The sequence below is a fragment of the Thermobia domestica genome, unplaced genomic scaffold (genome assembly GCF_964235325.1).
Source record: "Thermobia domestica unplaced genomic scaffold, izTheDome1.hap1.1 HAP1_SCAFFOLD_1895, whole genome shotgun sequence".
Classification (NCBI taxonomy): domain Eukaryota; kingdom Metazoa; phylum Arthropoda; class Insecta; order Zygentoma; family Lepismatidae; genus Thermobia; species Thermobia domestica.
Genome location: NW_027657602.1, coordinates 7,988 through 21,607, shown reverse-complemented (window position 1 = coordinate 21,607; position 13,620 = coordinate 7,988). Strand labels below are relative to the sequence as shown.

Below are 13,620 nucleotides of genomic sequence, written 5' to 3'. Positions count from 1 at the left end.
CGAGTATAAAGAAATCAGGTCTACTAAGCTAAAGTACATAATTACAAAAGGAAAGAAAATGCAAGACTGGACTAAGATTTGAACCTGTAACTTCAACTTACCGTATCGATGCATTAACTACTAGGCTACTCACTGTTTCCGAATAGTCATTCATTCTACCACTCCTGAAGTCAGTGCTCAAGCAACCAGACCGCATTGACTATACCGCAACTTGTGAAGTACTTGGGCAACTAGTGTCTATACTACAGAACCCCACTGGTGGTAAGATTTATACATGATAAATGGGGAAAATAACTTATTTTATATCATGTAAATATTTAATGCGATATACAATCGATTATTTCTTTGAGTTATCGTATATAATAGAGAAATTATCCTTAAAATGATCTAAATTCCACCATCCTACATTCCTTATGATTACATAACAAACCGAAAGCCAAATAAAGGAATGAACCTTCAAAAGACAATACATAAAATAAAATCCTGTACATTTATTGAGAATAATTACAGTAATAATTTATTAAATTTTACATTAAGTATACATTTGTAGTACACAATATATTTACTGTGAATACATAAACAAAAAGTCTATATTAATTTAAGTCTACTAATTGCATACAGTACATTATAATAGTTTGAAATGTATATACACCTCATCAGTGTATCAATTTTAACAAGTTTTATTTAACATTAAAAAAAAACACTTTGTAAGAAAAGTTTGAACAGAGTTGCATCTTACAAACTCTTTCCCACACCCTAGTATTGTAGTTCAGAAGATGACTGTACCAATCACCGAAAACCAAGCAGCAGAATCATGCGTTTACTTACGTCCCCCCTCCCCTCAACACACACAAAATAAGTTAAACTATTTCTTGAAAAGTTCTCTGTCACCTTCATCTAAGAATATATTTAACGATACGAAGTAGGTATATTATACATTACTTTAGAATCTGAAGTGTGATTTAACTGCCATAAATTAAAACAGCATAATATGCACGCAAATTAGCTTAAATGAGTACCATACACATCACACGAAACGAGCTACGCCAATAATAAAAAAAAATCACAGTCAATAAGAATTAATTAGATCTTCAGTCTATATTTTTAAATTGGTGTTATGTTGACGCTATGAATTTTGGGCTTCCTATACTAAATGTCTCTATGCCAAACTCTCTATATATACAACGTTTTTCGTCGAATCTGCAAATTGAGCAAGCCGCGCGCTAATGATGGGAGGCTGATGATAGTTCATCACATAGGAAGACACTTTGAAATGCTAGGTGAGTCACAACACTTCCTTCCTTTTTCTGGGATTCATCCTTACTTACGGTCAAATTTGGTACCGTCTATGTAGTACCTGTGTGCGGCGTACCTTGAAATCATCTCGGTTGATAGCCTCCGAACACAGTGGACTCCTAAAATAAAGCAATTGTAAAATTACTATTTGTAGCATGTGTGGCAAAATTTAAAAACGAAAGATATCTCAGAATCAAGGTTAAGTCAAACAAAGCGTTTTATGCGTTTTTTTTTATCTTACCTCAGGCTATCCAAAATACTAAAACATTGTTTCCTATACTTTTGGAAGTTATGTACTAAATATCTTAATAAATATCACTCAAATTTGGTACGCTGAATAAAGTTATAGTGTAGATATAGAATTAAAACTATGATCCAAACTTAAAATAATGATATTACAGAACACAATAAACTTGATTTAGGATGAAAATGGAAATTGTAGATGCATGAGTATTACTGAGCGAAGGAAGGAAAGTAACTCAGCTGGGTTACGAGTTTGACAGTTCATACACAGAAATCGTTCGGTGGTTTATATTTCCTGCTTCGACTTAAAAGATAAAGAAGATAAGCTCGCTTTAAAAAGAGTTAAAAAGAAAAACACTTTTAAAAGATTTAATTTATTCTGAATTTTTGTTCAGTATTTGCAAATAAATAATGTAGAAAACCGACACAGAGCTTGCCCGCTGGACTCTGGCGCCCAAATCCCAACTCCGCAATATGCATGCCTGCCATAAAGTAATAGAGATAACTTTTTTAAAAAAGTGCAATTAAGCCTAGCTTAATATTTACATTTTTTAACGATACCTACAGTATGGCGCTAAATTCGTGGTACAAAAGCAGAGGAGTGTTTCCTGAGAGTAAAACAAACAAAAAAGTTCCAATAAACTTACGGCGAAAAGCCCATCGTTCACGTGTTATAGGCTGCCGAAAACATGAAAAAATCAATTGTAAAGGTCCATAGCTCCAAAACTATGGGACCTACCAAAGTCGGGTCAAGACTTCACTTAGGAACTAATATGTGCTCTATTCAAAAATACATGTTTTAGAATCCTAAGGTACTCACGCAACAATTTTTATGGAGGTAGTTGGAGAATACTTTATATCATAGGCCCGTAGTCAAACTCCCTCTATAAACATTGTTGTGGAAGCACCTCAGGATTCTGAAACACGCATTTTTGGATAGGGAACATACTAGGTTCTAAGTGAAGTCTTGACCGGACCAAGGTAGGTCCCAAAGTTTTGGAGCTATGAACCTTTAAAGTTCATTTTTTTAGTTTTGGAGCTATGAACCTTTAAAGTTCATTTTTTTCATGATTTCAGCAGCCTATAACACATAAACGATGGGGTTTTCGCCCTATGTTTATTGGAACTTTTTTTCCTTTTTTACTCTCAGGAATCACCCCTCTGCTTTTGTACACCGAATTTAGCGCCATACTGTATAAATTAATAAGGTAGAAGTATATGTGGTCCTTCTCACTATGCTCACTTATATATATATATATATATATATATATATATATATATATATATATATATATATATATATATATATATATCTTAAAGGCTAGTGATAAATAACACCAGCCCTCTGCCTCTATACCACCCTGTGATACCGGAGCAGGACGTTTGGGAGCGAGACGTTTGGACGCAAAGCCGTATATCTAAATAGGTTAATCTACTTAAATGGGTTATATTGTACTTCAAAAATAGAAACCGGATGATTACGTACTAAAAGCCTTAAAAATAGGCATTAATATCACTAAAACTCAAAAAATAACTGCACAACCTAAAATTAAGAAGTTCGGAAAGGTTAAATTTGATCCACATTTTCTTTAAAACGCCATGGCAAACAGTCACTGAAAGTCTCAGTTGCAACAAATGCTTAATTTAGTTCTAATATTTTTTTGTATAATGCAAAAAAAAAAAAAAAAAGTCTAATTATTTTGTTTTTAGAATGATATATCCTAATTTCAGGAAAATCGGAGACAATGACCTGCAGAAATTTTTCTCAGCATGAATCTATATTGGGCTAAAATAAAATTTGCTGTAGGCATCCTACAGCACCCCAAAGTAAACTTCTGTGAAGTTATCTTTACAATATCTCTAACGTAAAGGATATTCATAACTTCATAGCAATTCATAACACTGCATTACTGCTTATTACTACGTATTTGCAACACAGATAATTGGAAAGGAAACAGTGAAATCTAATATACCTATTGAATAATTTACTTTATCTTATGTTACAATTACCATGACATTAACATTCCATGACGGAATTATGGGCCAAATCCAGCATTATTCTGCAATGTCAACAGTTTCAAAATTCTGTACGGTGAATTCTTTCATCAGCTTGAATCTATTTTCTTCTTTCAGTTCAGTTGAATTTGAGTTTAACGTCCCGTGAACAGCGAGACCATACAAAACGTGAACCTACTGATTAACGTGGAATCCGAACCACGACGTGAGCTCTCGTCGGGAATTTTCTTCTTTTCTTGGACGAATCGTCTTCTTGAAGCATTGCCTCGTGTCCTGCTTCTCTTTTTTTCCTTCGAAATGCATCAATAAAGCGCCAAATCAACCAATGTCGTTTCTTTACGTTCGATATATTATAAAGAACAGAAGTTTGTTTATTTTGGGGTGTCATTGGCTACCTACAATAAATTTTATTTGACACATTCTTTCTATTTAAATGTATAGTTAGTGCCTATTTCTATGAAAATTTATTAATATTATAGTGTCTCAACTTTCTATCAATACAATAGAGTCTCAACTATATGGTATAATGGGCATATCGAATAATAATAATAAAACATTCAATAAATACTCACTTCCTGAACTACCCAATACATAGCATAAAGAACACCATTTTCATTCCAAAACCAGCTCGTATTCATCTTTTCTGATCTCTCGGAACAGGTCAGTACTTAATAAACATTTCTTATGTTTTGTACCATGTTTTTTAATAATCTATTATAGAAAAAGAAAATGCAAAAAATTAAAATATGTACAGTATTTTACTAATTTTAAGTCACATCTTTATAGTAACTAAAAATTAATGAGAAACGTACATTGTTTTTAACTTAAATTAGATATCTGGTGCCTTCCATTTCAATTGAGGCAAAAATAAATAAATAAATAAAAATAAAATTGTACCATCACCATCTCAGATATTGTTCAAACTCTTTTTAATAGAAACTAGACGTGTTTTAAGCGACCCGTATTTTTTTTTTCGGAAAAAAAATTTCCACCAAGTAATGGGCCATCAAGGACGGGGAGTACAATTCATGAATTGTAGAAAACGTGGAAAATGGTCAAATTCGGAGCCTCACAATTCAGCTATGGAGACATGTAGAGTTATCATTCTTGTTGTGGTATGTACATAGGGATATGAATAAACTATATTTTATTATAGTTTGGTTTGCGTATGCGTATCTTTTTGTACATAAATTAACAAATGAACGTAAGTTTATGTGAAAAGTCAGAAGTTTATGCTTTCTTCCGGTTCGAATTTTAAATTCCGTTTTCAAGGTTGGTAAGACCTAGTTACCCGCTTCCTCCCCCCAAAAAAAAGTATCGCTTCTGTGTGCAACCGTTTTATCGCAAAAAATTCGAGAAATCGTCAAATTTTCAAAAATCGTCATTTTCTCGAAAACATCATAATTTAAAATTCTTAAATTTTGTCAGATGCTTCAACTGTACATGAATAATAAACACCAAATAGCATTCTCGACCAATGCTTCATGAATGAACTACAGCCTTTTTAAGTTAGCGAACTTTCTTTAACTTTGAAGTCACAGTTGGCAACAATGAAAACAATGAAAGTGTAAAAAAATGTTACCGCAAAGCATCGTGTAAAATTTCAAGATACAAATTCTATTTTACTGCATGTGAACTTCGCTTAAATTGGACTGTTATTCTGCAAAGGGAAGTTCAGAATGATCACTGGAGAAACGAGCAAATGTCCTTCTTTACGGGAGTGATATATTATTATGAAACAACTGACAGTTTTGCCGTAATAAGCGATGACAAAACACACATTTCGGCTCGTACTCATAGCCATGAATAAGATTCTAAAAATACTCGAAGAAAAGCGATAATATATGTTATAGAAAAAGGTTCGAACACGTAAAAATAAGTGTCTACAATTTCATAAACCGTTTCAGTGATTTCTGATGGTGCTGCATTCCACTTTAAAAATTGCTTTCAGATGTCCAAGATGCAGACAGGTCCGATAAAGCAGTGGCTTTTCAGTGAAACCGGCCGTGGTAACGGTCTCTGCGACGTATTGGGGAGAGGGGGATAAGAATGTGGCAACCCGGGAAAAGGAAAAACAGATTCACAGTATTAAACCTGCAGAAAAATTCGTGAGTACAGTGCAAGTACCAACTCTGGGTATTACTCTCGTCTTGTTGCCAAAAACCGAATTCGACAATTTAAAAAAAAAATGGGAAAGTGTGCGACCGGTAACTGGTATTTACCGAAGTCATCTTTGGCTTTTATGGCAGTAACGGGTCATCATGGACTAACTTCATGCTTTCCCCAAAATCGAGCTTCTGCAATTCAAAATGTAGATTTAAGAAATCTGCAAAAATGAACCTTTGTTACATGCATATATGATAACCAGTGATGGATAGCAGAAATATTATCAATAAATCATAAATTACATGAAATTGCAATGTTCTTTGTGTTTCCAGGAGGCGCGGTAGCTCAGTGGTAGAGCGTTCACCTCCGGTGCTTAGGGTCCTTGGTTCGATCCCAGCTCACGCCGTGTGGACTTTGTGGTGGACAAACACCGTGCTGGTGGGTCTTTCGGAGTTCTCCCGTTTCCTCCCACTTTCTTCATTCCACCATTTCACTCATTTCTCATAATCACTGTCTCCTTTAGCCTAACCGGCATAAACGTGGGACGTAAAACGTCCAAGATTTCATTTTATTTTCTTCTTTGTCTCCACATGGACCTTCAACAGGGTACACGTTTCCAGAAGAGAATAAGAGAAGAGAATATAAGTGTTTTGTGACTATCGACAACGTGCTACGAGTTGTGAGTGCACCAACACCTATTGGAGCATCTGCCATGGTGACATGCTATTAGCGAAGAAGACACTAAGCAAGCAAATAATTACTTCAAAGTGGAAAAAATCAGTGAAACTTTGTTTCCGAAAACCATTTTAAGTAAGTTTAAAATTTGTTTCGTAATCGTAATTTTCACCTCAGGTTACATCGGTTTAAGAAAACGGAGTAGGGGGAGGCTCATCTTATTATTTCAGAGAGCCTTTTAAAATAATAAAAAGAAGCCAGGAAAAACTTTTATCCTTTATTTAATGAATGTGAACCACAAACATCATCAAATTGTTGCACTTTCATTGTTTTCAGTGTTGCCAACGGTGATATTGAAGTTAATGAAACCTCCCTAACTTCAAGAGGCTGTAGTTCATTCGTGAAGCATTGGTCGACAATGCTATTTGGTGTGTTTATTATTCATGTAAAGTTGAACAATTTGACAACATTTCAGGATTTTAAATTATGGTGATTTCGAGAAAGGTGATTTTTGAAAACGACGGTTTCTCGAATTTTTTGCGACAAAACGGTTGCACACACAAGCAATACATTTTTTTTTCGAAGCGGGTAACTAGGTCTTACCAACCGTAAAATAGAATTTTAAAATTCGAACCGGAAGTGCTCGAAAGAAAGCATAACCTTCGACTTTTCAGATAAACTTACGTTCATTTGTTAATTTATGTACCAAAAGATACGCATGCGCAAACCAAACTATAATAAAATATATTTTATTTATATCCGTATGTACACTCATGTCCAAAATGATTGTCGCATATCTATAACTGTCTTCTTGTAAGAATATAATTTGATAATGATTTTGCAGGGTACTATAGATACTGATACTACATGTATAATCGGGAAATGTATACTCGTAGTAAATTTCAGAAGAAAAGAATTACAAACACGAAAATTAGAATGAGTAAAACAAAATATTGCTAAATTGACAAGAAAGTTTTATTTTCGTTTTATTGTTCTTATTTACTGCTCTTTTGACATGAAATTTGCCACATACATCGTCCTTCCCGATTATACACATACTACATTATAAGAAATACCGGCCGAATTCGTTATCAAATTATATTCCTACAACAACATATTTATAGACATGCGATAATATTGTCATGAGTGTACATACCACAACAAGAATTATAACTATCTGTCTCCATAGCTGAATGGTGAGGCTACGAAGTTTACCATTTTCCACGTCCTCTAAAATTCGTAAAATGTACTTCCCGTTTTGATGGCCCATTACTTGGCGGGAAAATCTTTTCCGACAACAAAAAATACGGGTCATTTAAAAAACATGTCTAGTTGCTATAAAAAAAGTTCCAATAATATCTGAGATGGTGATGCTTTTTTTTTTTTTTTTTTTTGCTGAGTTGAAATGAAAGGCGCAAACCATTATTTATGTTATTTATATGTTGATTCATTTTGCAATAGCAATCTACATGTAACAATACATCGGAGCCTTATATCTATTATAATATTTATCATAGGTAGAAATACGTAATACGTAATGCATAGTACTCCGTAAGGAAGCTATTATGAACTCAAGGCATTATGTAAAGTGATGATGCAGAACCACAGGAGTGAAGTAAAGCCATATTAGATGTAAGGCATAGTTGTATGGGATATAAAATTTTTACACTACCTTCGGTTACGTGCATATCCACCGTCGCTGACATGCCCGCTCCATACGGAAGCACACTAAGCTCATCCTGCTACGCCCTTGTGCTCACTCTGTTAATAATATTCGTGCTTTTCAGTGGCTATCTAGCACTGGTTGGTTCGTATTTTTAGCACTGTCGTTCTATCATTGCTTTTTTTTTATGATAATCTTTACTTTCAATTTTCAATACATATATATTTGCGCCTGATTTACATAAGAGTTGTACTTCTGCACTTCTGATGCACAGAGTTAAGTTGTTCTAAAGGAGAATATACTTTCGGAAAGAAGAACAGGTTACAAATACAAAACATACCTAAAATATAAAAACTTACTCTTTTCTTTATCATAGCACTATCGTATTCTAGATTCCTCACCCAACTAAATGAGGATTTCACTTACGAAGTATCAATAACACTAAAACTGTATTCTGTAACCATAGCCGCCCGCTGCAGGGAGCACTTGCTTTAACAATGGATTTTCCTAATTAGTATTAAAATATGCTAATTTTTTTATTCACACACAACAGTTAGTAAAGTTAGCAGTGAGTTGTAATAATTGTATTTTACATTAAATATTATGTGGTTCTAGGTATTTGTATCCGTGACTTTGCTTGTATGTCGGTCCTTTTGCCCACTCCCCCCTGTAAAAAAGTCCTGTGGGAGTTACTATGTCTACATTTCCCTTTAAAATTCGCTTATATCCTACATATACATCTATATAGCAACTAATTTTTAATAAAGATGAATATTTTTATGATTACGCCAACCACACGATTAAATTAAACGAGAGCCGTAATTAGTAGACACTACTTTAATTGGTTAGTGCATCGCATACACGACAATGACAACTAGCATATCTGAGGATGTTTCATACTGTGACCAGAAAACTTTACTTCGAAATATCCCATACTGCAGCTAATTTAATATTATATAAGAATTTCGATACTCGAAAAGAAAGATCAATTGAGACGTGTTAATTTATCCTGAATAACTGAGTCCTTCAACCAAGGAAGAGGGGTTCAAATAACTAATTGTCTATAACAGCCCAAGTACCGGCAATAATTAAGTGCAATGAGCAATTACAAAGACGAGACGGCTATTTTTACCGCAAAACTGTACAGCTGTTATTCCTTTTGCTTAATGTAATCAAGTAAGTTGGTTAACACCTTTTGACAATTTTCTTGGTAACTAAAGGTCAGAAGGTATAGCGTCGTTGGCTTCCCGCAGTTGGACCTGCTCCTCACTGGGTGTGTGGTAAGAGGATAGCAAATCACCAGCCACCATTCACTGCGCTCAGCGAGCCACGAGTAACCAAGCTGGCAACTCCCCATAAACGTCACTACAACTTTTCACGGGAAAGCAACGACGTTATACCTTCCGTACTATAGTAATCCAGGAAAAGGCAAAGTATAGTTTCACTGAGTACTGCTCGGTTACTATTCGGCTACACGACTTCTAGCGTAGTTTTAACCGAAATTCGACTACCAGCAGCTAAGTTATCATTTAATTCTTACTCTGCACACGAAAAGAAAAAAAAAAGTTCATATGGACCTGTGGTCAAACGTCTATAGTTACAGGCTGCCGAAAACGTGGAAAAAGGAAATTTAGAGGTCCAGAGTTCCACTACTGTGAGACAGATCCCAGTCGAGTCAACACATTACTTAAGAGCTACTACGTGCCCTATCCAAATATCCATATTTCAGAATCTTGTGGCACTTACACATTAATTTTTATAGAGCCAGTTGAGGAATACTCAGAAAAGTTGAAGTGCTCATAAACTGTCCATTGATACGCAAGCACCGCGGTATTCTGAAACATGGGTATTTGAATAGGGCACATACTAGTTCTTAAGTGATGTCTTCCTTGACTGCGCACGGTCCCACACTGAAGCTATAGATTTTTAAAGTTTATTTTCTTATGTCTTCGACAGTCTATAGCTTCGGAAGTATGGACTTTTGACCACAGGTCCATATGAACTATTTCTTTGCTCTGATGTGACAAATCACCTCTGTAGGTTTGATGCTTTAAATTTTCTTACATCCTATATATATATCAGGGTTGGCTGGTTTAAACCAGCTGTTTGTTTCAAAAAAACCAACTGGTTTAAACCAAAAAACGAGAAATGTTCGTAAAAGTGTAAGTGTTTGTAAAATCTTGATGAACAGACATTTGTGGGTTATCACGTTTCACTCCCATTGTTCGTGTTATATTCAGACCTAAATTTCCCATGCAATACTCAAAAAGATTATACTACAAAAGCAACTTTTTTTTAAGCTTATAAATGTTTGTAATTTTTTTGTAGTTATTATTGTTATGTAATTGCAATCAAAGAAAAATACTAAATATTGCTTCGTTTCAATGTTTACTATTGATAAAATACTTCGAAATGCCGTACTTTGTGTGTGTGTGTGTGGGGGGGGTCATACAGACCCCACGAGAGGCAGTTAGTGAAATGAGAAGTATTTCTGGTATCTATTTATGTATAAATGAGTCTGAGCCAAAGTGGACTCAAATAATTCGGATCTTTATTCACTTTTCTTACTGATATGCAAATTAAGTCGCTGTATTTCTTTAATTTGTATCAATAAAAGTCATTGTTAACTAACTTGAACTAAATTAGTTCTTCTGTACTCCGTAGTACTTTGAAATTGCCCATATGTAATTCTGTATAATAGTTTCACTTGTGGAACTGTTTATCTTTTTGCTCTTCTGAAATTACTCTTGACAATTATATCAAGAAGCATGTAAAGATCAGTTCAACGTATTTTTATGAGGATTCCTTCGTGAGTGAGTCGGCAGACGTATCGCATTTGTCGCTAATTAGTCCTGGTTCCGAGTTCAAATGGAGGACAATTTCTCTCGGATGTAACTCGAGAAGCGGTTTTTATTCCGCATTAAGCTTATGTGACCCCTTCCAGCATAACCCGGTTGTTGCATAATAACATCAAGATGAAACAAACTTATTTCTGTCCATATATGATATGAATATATAGAGCAAATTATTTAAATAAAACAAACCTGGTTTAAACCAAAAAAAAAAAAAAAATTGTTTTTTTCAACAAAAACATGGTTTTTGCCAACCCTGATATATACTAATATAAAGAAACGTGGAGAAAGTTATATTGTCTACCAGTGGCGTATTTAGGGGGGGGGGCTTCCGGGCTTAAGCCCCCCCCGAAATCTTACTTACTATAGTAAAGTATATGAAATATCTTGCAGAATTTTCACATTTTCAGCAAAGCCCTCCCCGAAAGTTAGCAAAGCCCCCCCCGAAAGAAAATCGTAAATACGCCACTGTTGTCTACTGTAACGGTTAGTAACATAACCAAGAAGGCAGCAATCTTCTAGAACACAGGCTCGTTTTCCCATTTAGCAGTAACCTCTGGTGCTTGGGGTCCCCGGTTCGAACCCTGCCTCCGCCAAGTGAACTTTGTGGTGGACAAACACCGTGCTCGTGGGTTGTCTCGGGGTTCTCCCGTTTCCTCCCACTTTCTTCATTCCACCATTTCACTCATCTCTCATTATCACCGTCTCCTTTAGCCTAACTGGCATAAACGTGGGACGTAAAACTCAAAGATTTCATTTCATTTCCATTTAGCAGTAATAAAAACAGAAAACAACGTGCCCTGCGTTGCACTAACCCGTCTCCACTCGCTAACGCTCACTCGGCATTATTATGTGAATTAAATGTAAAGCTTTGGTAAAGAAAAAAAACAATTATTACACTTTTAGCCAAAAAGTAGGCGACGACTAACTTCGGAATAAATAGTTGTTAGTGTGCTAGTCCACTATCATCGTTTATGCGCGTAACCCCCGTCGATGACGCGCCTGCTCCCTACGGGCGCACCCTTATCACTCGGGCTTTCGTGCTGCACTTCTGCCCTGACTCAGTTAGATAGCACTCGCGCTTTTCAGTGGCTACCTAGCACAAACTGGGGCTTAAGTTTAGAGTTGCCCCTCCAGTCTGTAGGTGCCCTTGGACTTTGCAACATACAAAAAACAGTGCTTAAAGTATTAAAAATTATTACATTTCACTTAACTTTAGTACTCCGTTGGCTTTACAAAAATTTAAAAGGTTTTCTTCATTATTTTTGAGCATTCATTACACCTGTTCGCCATATTTTACAACTACCATGCTGCTGAATGCTTCCGCATCCGGCAAATAGTACTAATTTCCACATATCTTTTCTCGTATTAAACATAACTCTCATACCGAACTTAAATTCCTAAACATCAAATAAAAACTTCAAATTATCATTTCTTACCTCATTTCTCCTGTAAATTTTCCTGATTTTTATAAAAAGCGGTGCAGATTGACATAAGGAGAGGTCAGTATAAGGACAGTATGGACGTACAACATAAAAACTACAGTGCATAAGGGTAAGACACGCCCCAACTACGTATCGATAAGTAGGGCCCTTTGAAAAAATATAGTAGAGTAGGGTATGGTAAAGTAGAGTAAGATATGGGGTATGTTTAGTACAAGGGGTCCAGAAGCACGTAAAAACGCAAAATTTACAGGAGAAATGAGTGATACAAGTACTTAGACGTAACATAACGCAACCAAATCTAACCTAACATAAACTAACGTAAGCTAACCTGAACTAACCTAAACTAACGTAATATTAGTAGAAATAAGCGAAATTCTATCATTTTTTGGAAAATTATGCGAGACTCCTACACTAATATAACATAAACGAAACTAACCTAACGTAACCTAAACTAACCTAACCTAACGTAACCTAAACTAACCCTACCCCAAACTAACCGAATGTGAGCAGAAATTACCAAAATTGTAACATTTTTTAGAGAAAAGAGCTGGACCCCTTCTGCTAAACATAGGCCTAAGATATAAATAAGTAGGGTAGGGTTTAGCTTAAGGTTAGGTAAGTTTTGATTCTTTTTCATAAAATTATTAATGTGTAATTTCTCCTTTCTGAGTGAGAGTATCTGCTGGAGCGGGCGTTGTAAATTAATCCGTGCATAAATCACAAACCAGTTTGGGGTTGAGGGGCAACTCTAAACTTAAGCCGTTAAGAGAAATACAAAGCTCTACCCTAACCTGAAAATGGAAGAAATTTGTCAAATGTTATAAATATATAAATAAATAAAAACTTACTTGTTTCAAATGTTAGCTTCTTTGCTTCTTTCTTTCTTTCTTCATCACTATTAACAGTGTTTTTCTCGCCTCCGACTTAAATGTAGTCTTAGTAGGCTCCAAATGCTAAATTCGTTAGGTGATCTCTATTGAACATTTTGACTTGTTACTATTTTCTTCAATGGAAGGAATATTTCAAGCAATTTATTTGTATTCATGTTCACAAATGAATGATCCACCAGTATCTAACACTCATTTGTTTTCAAAACTCGCTGGTTCAAATCAGCGTTGCCAGACTGACAGTTCGGAATTATTCCAAAACCTGATCGAAATTATGCTAGATTCGGTCAAATTATGCTAGATCCTCATAATTACTATTTCAGGAGTTTTAAAAGAAAAAAGAACGAAGTTGAGATACGATAACGTAATTTAAAATACGCAGAGCTCAAGAATGCGTGGATAGAACTCAATACTTCACGCACCAAAGCTTAACTCAA

General features: G+C 35.2%; 1 long non-coding RNA gene across 1 annotated transcript; it reads right to left on the bottom strand.

Moving 5' to 3' along the window:
* Positions 1-257: 257 nt before the first annotated feature.
* Positions 258-13,381, bottom strand: LOC145678122 (uncharacterized). The gene is made up of 3 exons (XR_014130239.1): positions 13,145-13,381; positions 4,128-4,266; positions 258-1,415 (listed from the first exon to the last, which is right to left on the bottom strand). It is a non-coding gene; the product is annotated as an uncharacterized LOC145678122 (long non-coding RNA).
* Between the last annotated feature and the right edge of the window lie 239 nt (positions 13,382-13,620).